Source organism: Rhamphochromis longiceps, linkage group LG12 (genome assembly GCF_057381845.1).
Source record: "Rhamphochromis longiceps isolate RC_006_pf linkage group LG12, R_longiceps_female_GT1.1, whole genome shotgun sequence".
Classification (NCBI taxonomy): domain Eukaryota; kingdom Metazoa; phylum Chordata; class Actinopteri; order Cichliformes; family Cichlidae; genus Rhamphochromis; species Rhamphochromis longiceps.
In genome coordinates, this window is record NC_140568.1 from 4116186 (window position 1) to 4123026 (window position 6841).

Here is a 6841-nt window from a genome sequence, read left to right on the forward strand (position 1 = left end):
GCTTTAATGTGTTGTTAGAGAGAGAAATCATGAAGCGGTACGCGCTGAGCCGAGTCCGACAAGCATCCGCCATTACACCAACTCCTCTGGTGAGTTAGCTTGGAGCTCATGTTTACATTGAATATTATGTCCATTTTTATGCTGCAGCCAGGTGTCAAGTTAACTGCTGGGATGTTTTTTTTTTTTTGTTGAGGAAGAAAGCTAAATGTTCTAGAATGTGTGAATGAGCTTAGCTGAATGTTAGCAAGCTAGCGGCTAAGCAAGCCTGGCTACCCTCATAATATGGCGGCCGATACAAGGTCAATTACCGAGTTGATGTGTTTATGCCTAAGAATTTTTTTTTTTTTTTTTTTTTTTTTTTTTTTACATGAACAAGCCTGTATTTTTTATGATGTTGAGACTGCTAGATGAGCCGTTAGTGATACTGGAAGTCATGAATATGCTTTGGTTAATTCTCCAGCATCCGGGTGTGTGTAGGCTGGTTTTTCCTTTGGTATCCTGTTCCTACTGGATGATGTTCCTCATCTGATGACTCCACTGAAACATCCTACCTGGTAGATGGTCGTTGCTACAAGTGGATGCTTCTGCTTTCTGGATGCTGTTACTGGATACTACACTGTTCCAACAGGGTGGTAGGAACAAATTGGAGGGCCCCAACGTTGCACTTTACCTTTCCCTGAGCTCAGGTGTTTGTTTGTTTTTTGGCCAAAGGACCTTGATAAATTTTTTTTTTTTTTGTTTTTTTTTTTTTTGGGAACACTGAGTGGAAAGACAGTAAAAGAAAAGGGTTATTGTTTAAAATTGTGTTTTAATAAATGTGTCTATGTTAAGTGAGTGTGGTGTTCGTTGTGTGCTGGAGGTCTTACTGTTCCTATGGTGGAGCAGCTACTACCAAAGTCCTTTACAAAACTAGCCTCTGATGGGTTACAGAGTTTTGGGACACATTTCAATTCTTGTAACCTCTTTCTATACAAATTGTGATTCTTTCTTTTTTGGGGGGGGGGGGGGCTAAAACATTGTGGTGAAATTGATGATACAGACAGTCCTGATTTCCAAGCATTAATGCTTTGGTGTAAGTACAGATTGAGTTACAAGTGGAGAGCCAGCCAGGAGATTGGACGATAGTAGCACCTTGACTTTCCAGCTCACAACACCCACCTTTTCATTTTTCTCAACCACATTGAGTTGGACATTGTACCTTTGCAGATGCTTTAATGTAGACCAGCAGTCCCCAACCTTTTTTGCGCCACGGACCGGTTTATGCCCGACAATATTTTCATGGACCGGCCTTTAAGGTGTCGCGGATAAATACAACAAAATAAAACTAGTACCGGTACCAAAAAAAATGATTTATTCATAACACACGTGAAAAGACCCAGGAAAACCGAGTTAACGATAAAAACGATAACAAAATAACGCTGAAAAACGATAAAAACCCTGAAAACCATTCATTTCACACCTGAGCCTCAACTCTCGCGGCCCGGTACCGGTCCGAGGCCCGGGGGTTGGGGACCGCTGATGTAGATAGCTAATGCTCACTTTTTGTGACTGGAATTGAAAGGATTTAAACAGATGATGACAGTGCTAGTGGTTTTTTTTCAGTTAATGGTGAAGTTTCTCAGATAGTTCGGATTCCTGATGAACCAAACCATCCAGAAGGTAGAGTCCTGGTAGAATATTCGTCTGATCAAGCCATTCCCAAGATCAACCAAGGTCTTTGGTGACTAGCCTAGCCCCAAGAATCCTGCTGTTGGTTCGTTTGTTAAAACCATTTGAGATGTTGCTCAGGAAGAGGTATACAAGTGGATCTTCCCCTCAGTGATTCTTCCTTTAGGGTTAGGAACATTCTTGAAAGTTTGCTCAGTCCAGCGACAGATGTTTTTAAGTTGTTTGGTTTGAGCTCCCCACCCAGAGCTTATATTACGCAGCTTGATTCTGCTTTTAGTCTTGTAGATAACGGAGAAGAGGTTTTTTTGTTTTTTTTTTTTGCAACCTTACTCAGCTCCAGTCAGAATAGCAGAGAAAAGCCCTCAGCATATTTGAACAGACTCCATAGCCTCCTTACTTCTACTTCTAGAGGGGGAGTCTCTGTTGAAACACCTGCTAAGACAGTTCAATAGAGGCTGCTGGGATGAGTCTCATCATAGCTCTCCAGCTAGAGAACAAAAAGAACAGTCCACCAGCATTTTCAGAAATACTCCTTGTGTTGAGAACTGAGGAAGGTGCTAGATCTGCAAAGCTAGACAAGATGAAAAAATATCTTGGTTCTACAAAAGTCAGCTGTACATGCCCACTCCATTTTTGATGTATTTTAGTATTTAGTATTTATTTATTTATTGTCATTGTCAAGAACAATGAAATTGCGTTGTACCCTCCTATGATGATGAGCCTGTGCCAATACAGACTACAAAACAGAGCAAGGCATCTAAGCTTGAAAGGAGATTGGATAAGCTTGCAAAGCAAGTAGAGAAACTGAGCCAAAGGTCCATGAATCCTCCTTTTGACAGTGAGCTTAGTGCAGCGTCAAAACAGAGAAAACAAACTGTTAAACTTCAAAATAAGACAGATCAGTTGTCTAAGAAACTTAGAGAGCTCGCTCGGTACCAGAAATGTCCTAAAGAAAATAAGTGATGGCAAAGATTACTTAATGGCAAGAAACAGCAGTGGCAGGAGACCTGTTAAGGTTCCCTGTCTGCCAGAAGTGTGGTTCAGCTTTAGATGTGGTGAAGATGACCATACTGCTGCTCGACGTCTGAATGAACCTAACCAGACACTAGTCTGTCAGGCAAAGCAAGAAAGGTTCCAAGCCCAACAGGTTACTGAGCCTTTTACTTTAAACTTGTAGCAGCTCTTGTTGTGGGACGCCCAGGAGCTGAGACCAGCATCAATCCCACCTTATTTGACCAAAGCATTCATTTTCAGAGAAAAATAAAAACCCAGACAATGGTTGAAGATTTTGATTCCAAATCTCGCTTGCCAGCCAGTCTGCTAGATCCTCATTGTGCAGCTTCTGTTTTGTGTGAGGGTGTGCAATGCAATTCCATGATGGATTGTGGTTCACAAGTCACTACAATGTGCTAATTGTTTCAGAAAGATAAACTTGCACATCTCCCCATTCAGCCAATTGAAGCATTGTTTGAGATTGAGGGAGCAGGTGAACAGCATGTCCACTACCTACCTTGGTTATGTTGGTTACATGCTCATTGAAACCATCCCAGTTCTGTGAGCATAGCAGCCACCTAGTTAAACTCTAGAATTTTCTTTTCCTCCCATCAATCTGACGAGGAGCATGCTGTTCTCTTAAACACTTCATGCTGTAAGCTAATGATAGTTATATTAGAGCAGATGCATGCTGGTGCAATAGGCTGTCGACTAATTGCAAAAATAATTGATGACTAGTGGACTATCAAAATAATCGTTTGTGGCAGCCCTAGTTTCAACATTTGAATGAATGAATGAAGATTCATATGTAAAATGCATTCTTATCTTGTTTTGGTGAGAGGGCCTTTAATGTTTCTCTTTGGATCATCCTTCCATCTTTCCATCCATCTCTTCTGCTTAGGGCTGAACGATTATGGAAAATAATCTAATTGCGATTTTTTTTTGCCCCAAGATTGCGATGCGATATGCGATTATTTTTTAAGGTCTTTGTCTTCTGTATTATTAAACAAAGACAAGCAATACATCATATAGTATGGCCAATACTATATTACATTAATTTTAAACTGTTCTTTCCTGGAAGACAGACCTCTGTTATGATGACATGAGGTGATGCATGAATTGATGACTGACATTTTTATTTAACTTCTTCAATCACAACAGTATATTTGAACATACACAATAGTTTATTTTTAGCTTACAAACATCTGAGCATAAAGTGCTGACAAGGAACCCTGGTGTAAACATTAAAATGAAAGTCAGTACAATGTGCAGATTGCAGAAATATACATAAAAAAAATCAGTGGCTTTACCACACTCAGTTTTTCGACATCTGTGAACTACTAGACAGTCATTCAATTAAAAAATAATATTAAATAAATAAAACTAATAAATAAAAAATACACACATCTTACTGATCTCTGCAGTCAGTAACATTACACATAAAGTGCAAACATAATAGCAATTGTATAAACACACACACAAACACGCCTTTAAAATTTAAAGGCGTGAAATTGGACGGTCTAGTTCTGATTAGCGTCACCGCTGTCTCGGTGGAGTTTAATAAACTCGGCCGTCTGCTTCTTGCTATCTAAAATATAACCAGACACTGGTGTAAATTCTCGACTGTCTCATACTTCTGTTTAATAAGTTTTCTGTTTGACGTTTAGTCAGCTGTGTGAAAACCAAGGAGGAACCCACCCGGGGGATTAATAAAGTTTTATTTTATCTAATCTAATAACTTTAATCTCAGCCAAACCGATTTACTCACGAACAAACAAAACACTGAAAAAAGCCCAACAATAACATTTTTAGGTTGTCTAAGTGACTTATATATTACGTTTAACCCGAGCAGCGAAACTCCGCGGTGATCTGAAAATGATGTGCTGGGAGTTGTGCCGTTCTCGGCCGCATCAGTAACCCTCGAGCTCCCGGCTAGCTGTCGAGCTGGTGGGTAGCAGACGCCTCTGAAAACGTCGAAGCACTTTTGCAAATATGGGATATCTTGATAAACCGAGCAGATATTTGATGTTTACACAACTACTTTCTCGCCTGAAAATATGTTAAAAGTTTATTTTGTGACCCAGAAAGATTAGTATGAGTAATTTTAAAACTTAGTAGCGGCCGCCATTGCTGGAAACTGGAGTTTGGCTGGGCCGCGCTATGAATTCTGGGATATGGTAGTAATTTGGACAGCCTTCAGCGCGTCGCTGTGACGTAATCGGTCTACAAATGCGGCCTCAGGAGGATGCAGCCCATGAATTTGGACATGTCCAGAGTATAATCGCAGCCTTTGCGGTTAGAAAATTGCACTTGATCATGTCGCGATATTATCGCAAATGCGATATATCGTTCAGCCCTACTTCTGCTTATCTGGTTCAAGGTTGGAGCCGTCCCAGCTGTTATGGGGCTAGAGGCGGGCAAAACCTGGACAGGTGGCCAGTCTAACACAGAGAAACACACAACCATTCACACTCATATTCAACCTAACTGCATCGCTCTGGACTGTGGGAAGAAGCTGGAGTACCTGGAGGGATCCACAAAGGCATGAGGACTCTCTTGCTCTCAGGTCACTGCCGTTCACGCTGCTCTGAACACTCTCAGTTGTCTTTGGAACAAATAACACCAAATGAGAGTGAATCACTTCAGAACAACAGGAACACTCCTGGTTATTGTGAGCAAACGTCATAACAAGATGAATATATTTACCATTTTAATGAGGGAGAATCTTCTGTGTGGAGTTTCTTCTCAGCGTGACTCTTTTTCCTGACTTTTAGAAACAAGAGGCAGAAAAGAAAGAATAAAAGTTAAAACCTCGACAATTTTCTATATTTTAGGACAGAATTTTAGAAACAACCTTAAACACTATTTACTACTTACCACTTTGTTCAGGCTTGCTGGTGTTCGACATGCTTCACTTTATATTAAATCCTGAAGCGCTTCCTCAGTGGAGTCGGGCTCTGGATGCTGTTGTCTTCCTCTTAGCACCCTTTGCTGACGTCTTCAGAAAACGGCAGAGAACCGACATGAGAACTCTGCCGTCTGCGCTGTAGTCTGTTACTCTCCAGCGGTTCGTCATCTCCGTGTCCTCTGTTCGGTAAACGGTGGAGATGACTCTGGTGACGGGGAGGCCGTCGACAGTCAGGGTGCGGACGCAGTTCCTCCGGTCTGCCTTCAGCACAGCGAGATATGCTTTCTCGGGAAGAACTGGAGTCAGGAAGCGTGGATGAGAGCTGGAGCCCGCAGGCGGCAGCATCATCCCAGCTGGTGAGTCCGTAGGAGGAGAAGGAGCGGTGTTCTCTCTCTGGCTCAGCCTCACATGGACAAATGGTGTCGTCACCTGGTCCCGGTGGAGCAATCCTTTAAACAGTATGTGAGGAAAGTCCTTGGACCCCGTCACCAGGTTATGGTATAGAGTGAGGACCAGGTGGGACATGGAGTCCAGATTGCTGTTGGTCAGTTGACGGTTCCTCAAGTTAATGACGACCATCTGACGTGAAATGGTTGGACTCACCAGCTCAGCTACGAGGAAACAAAGCGTGCGTCTACATTAATCATGTGATCGCACAAATTAAAGCCTGAATTTAAATTGTCAAGACATGGCTTCACATCATCATATGTTATTCCACACACAGTAAGAAGCTCCCAGCAGAACTCATTGTTTATGAAAGCCTTCACATTTTCATGTGGTGTAAGGCTGCATGGACTCTCATTGAGGTTTTAATACGCATTCACATTAAGGACTAACGTTTTCATATTAGTTGAGCAACAATCTGCTGAGAATAAAGCAGCTGCATTTAGGTGAGAAACCTCACACCTCTATATTGGAGGCGCACAGCAGTCTGACATATTATATTATACCTTTTAGCCTGCTGTACTTACCATAGCATTGATCTTTCTCACGCTCAATCAAAAGGGATAGCAGGTGCATCTAACGATCTAAGTCGGCAGAAATCATTTTGCAATTCCTTCGTTTCTTGAAAAGTTCGGAAAATCCGAGTTTTCACAGCACTAGTAGGAAAAAGCTGCTGTTTGCACTGAAATGTGAAACCGAATTCCAATTTTTCCTTCTGTTTTTATATCCATAGCTCAAACACGCCATCCTCATCACCATGACTCCCAGTGTCACCTAAAACCAATTTCATTTATTCAAAAGAAAAAATTATTTTTCTCATTTAATTTT

At 41.5% G+C, this 6841-nt stretch overlaps 1 pseudogene; it reads right to left on the reverse strand.

Annotated features, from left to right (window-relative positions):
- Positions 1 to 5582: 5582 nt before the first annotated feature.
- LOC146656602 (uncharacterized) lies at positions 5583 to 6589 on the reverse strand (annotated as a pseudogene).
- Between the last annotated feature and the right edge of the window lie 252 nt (positions 6590 to 6841).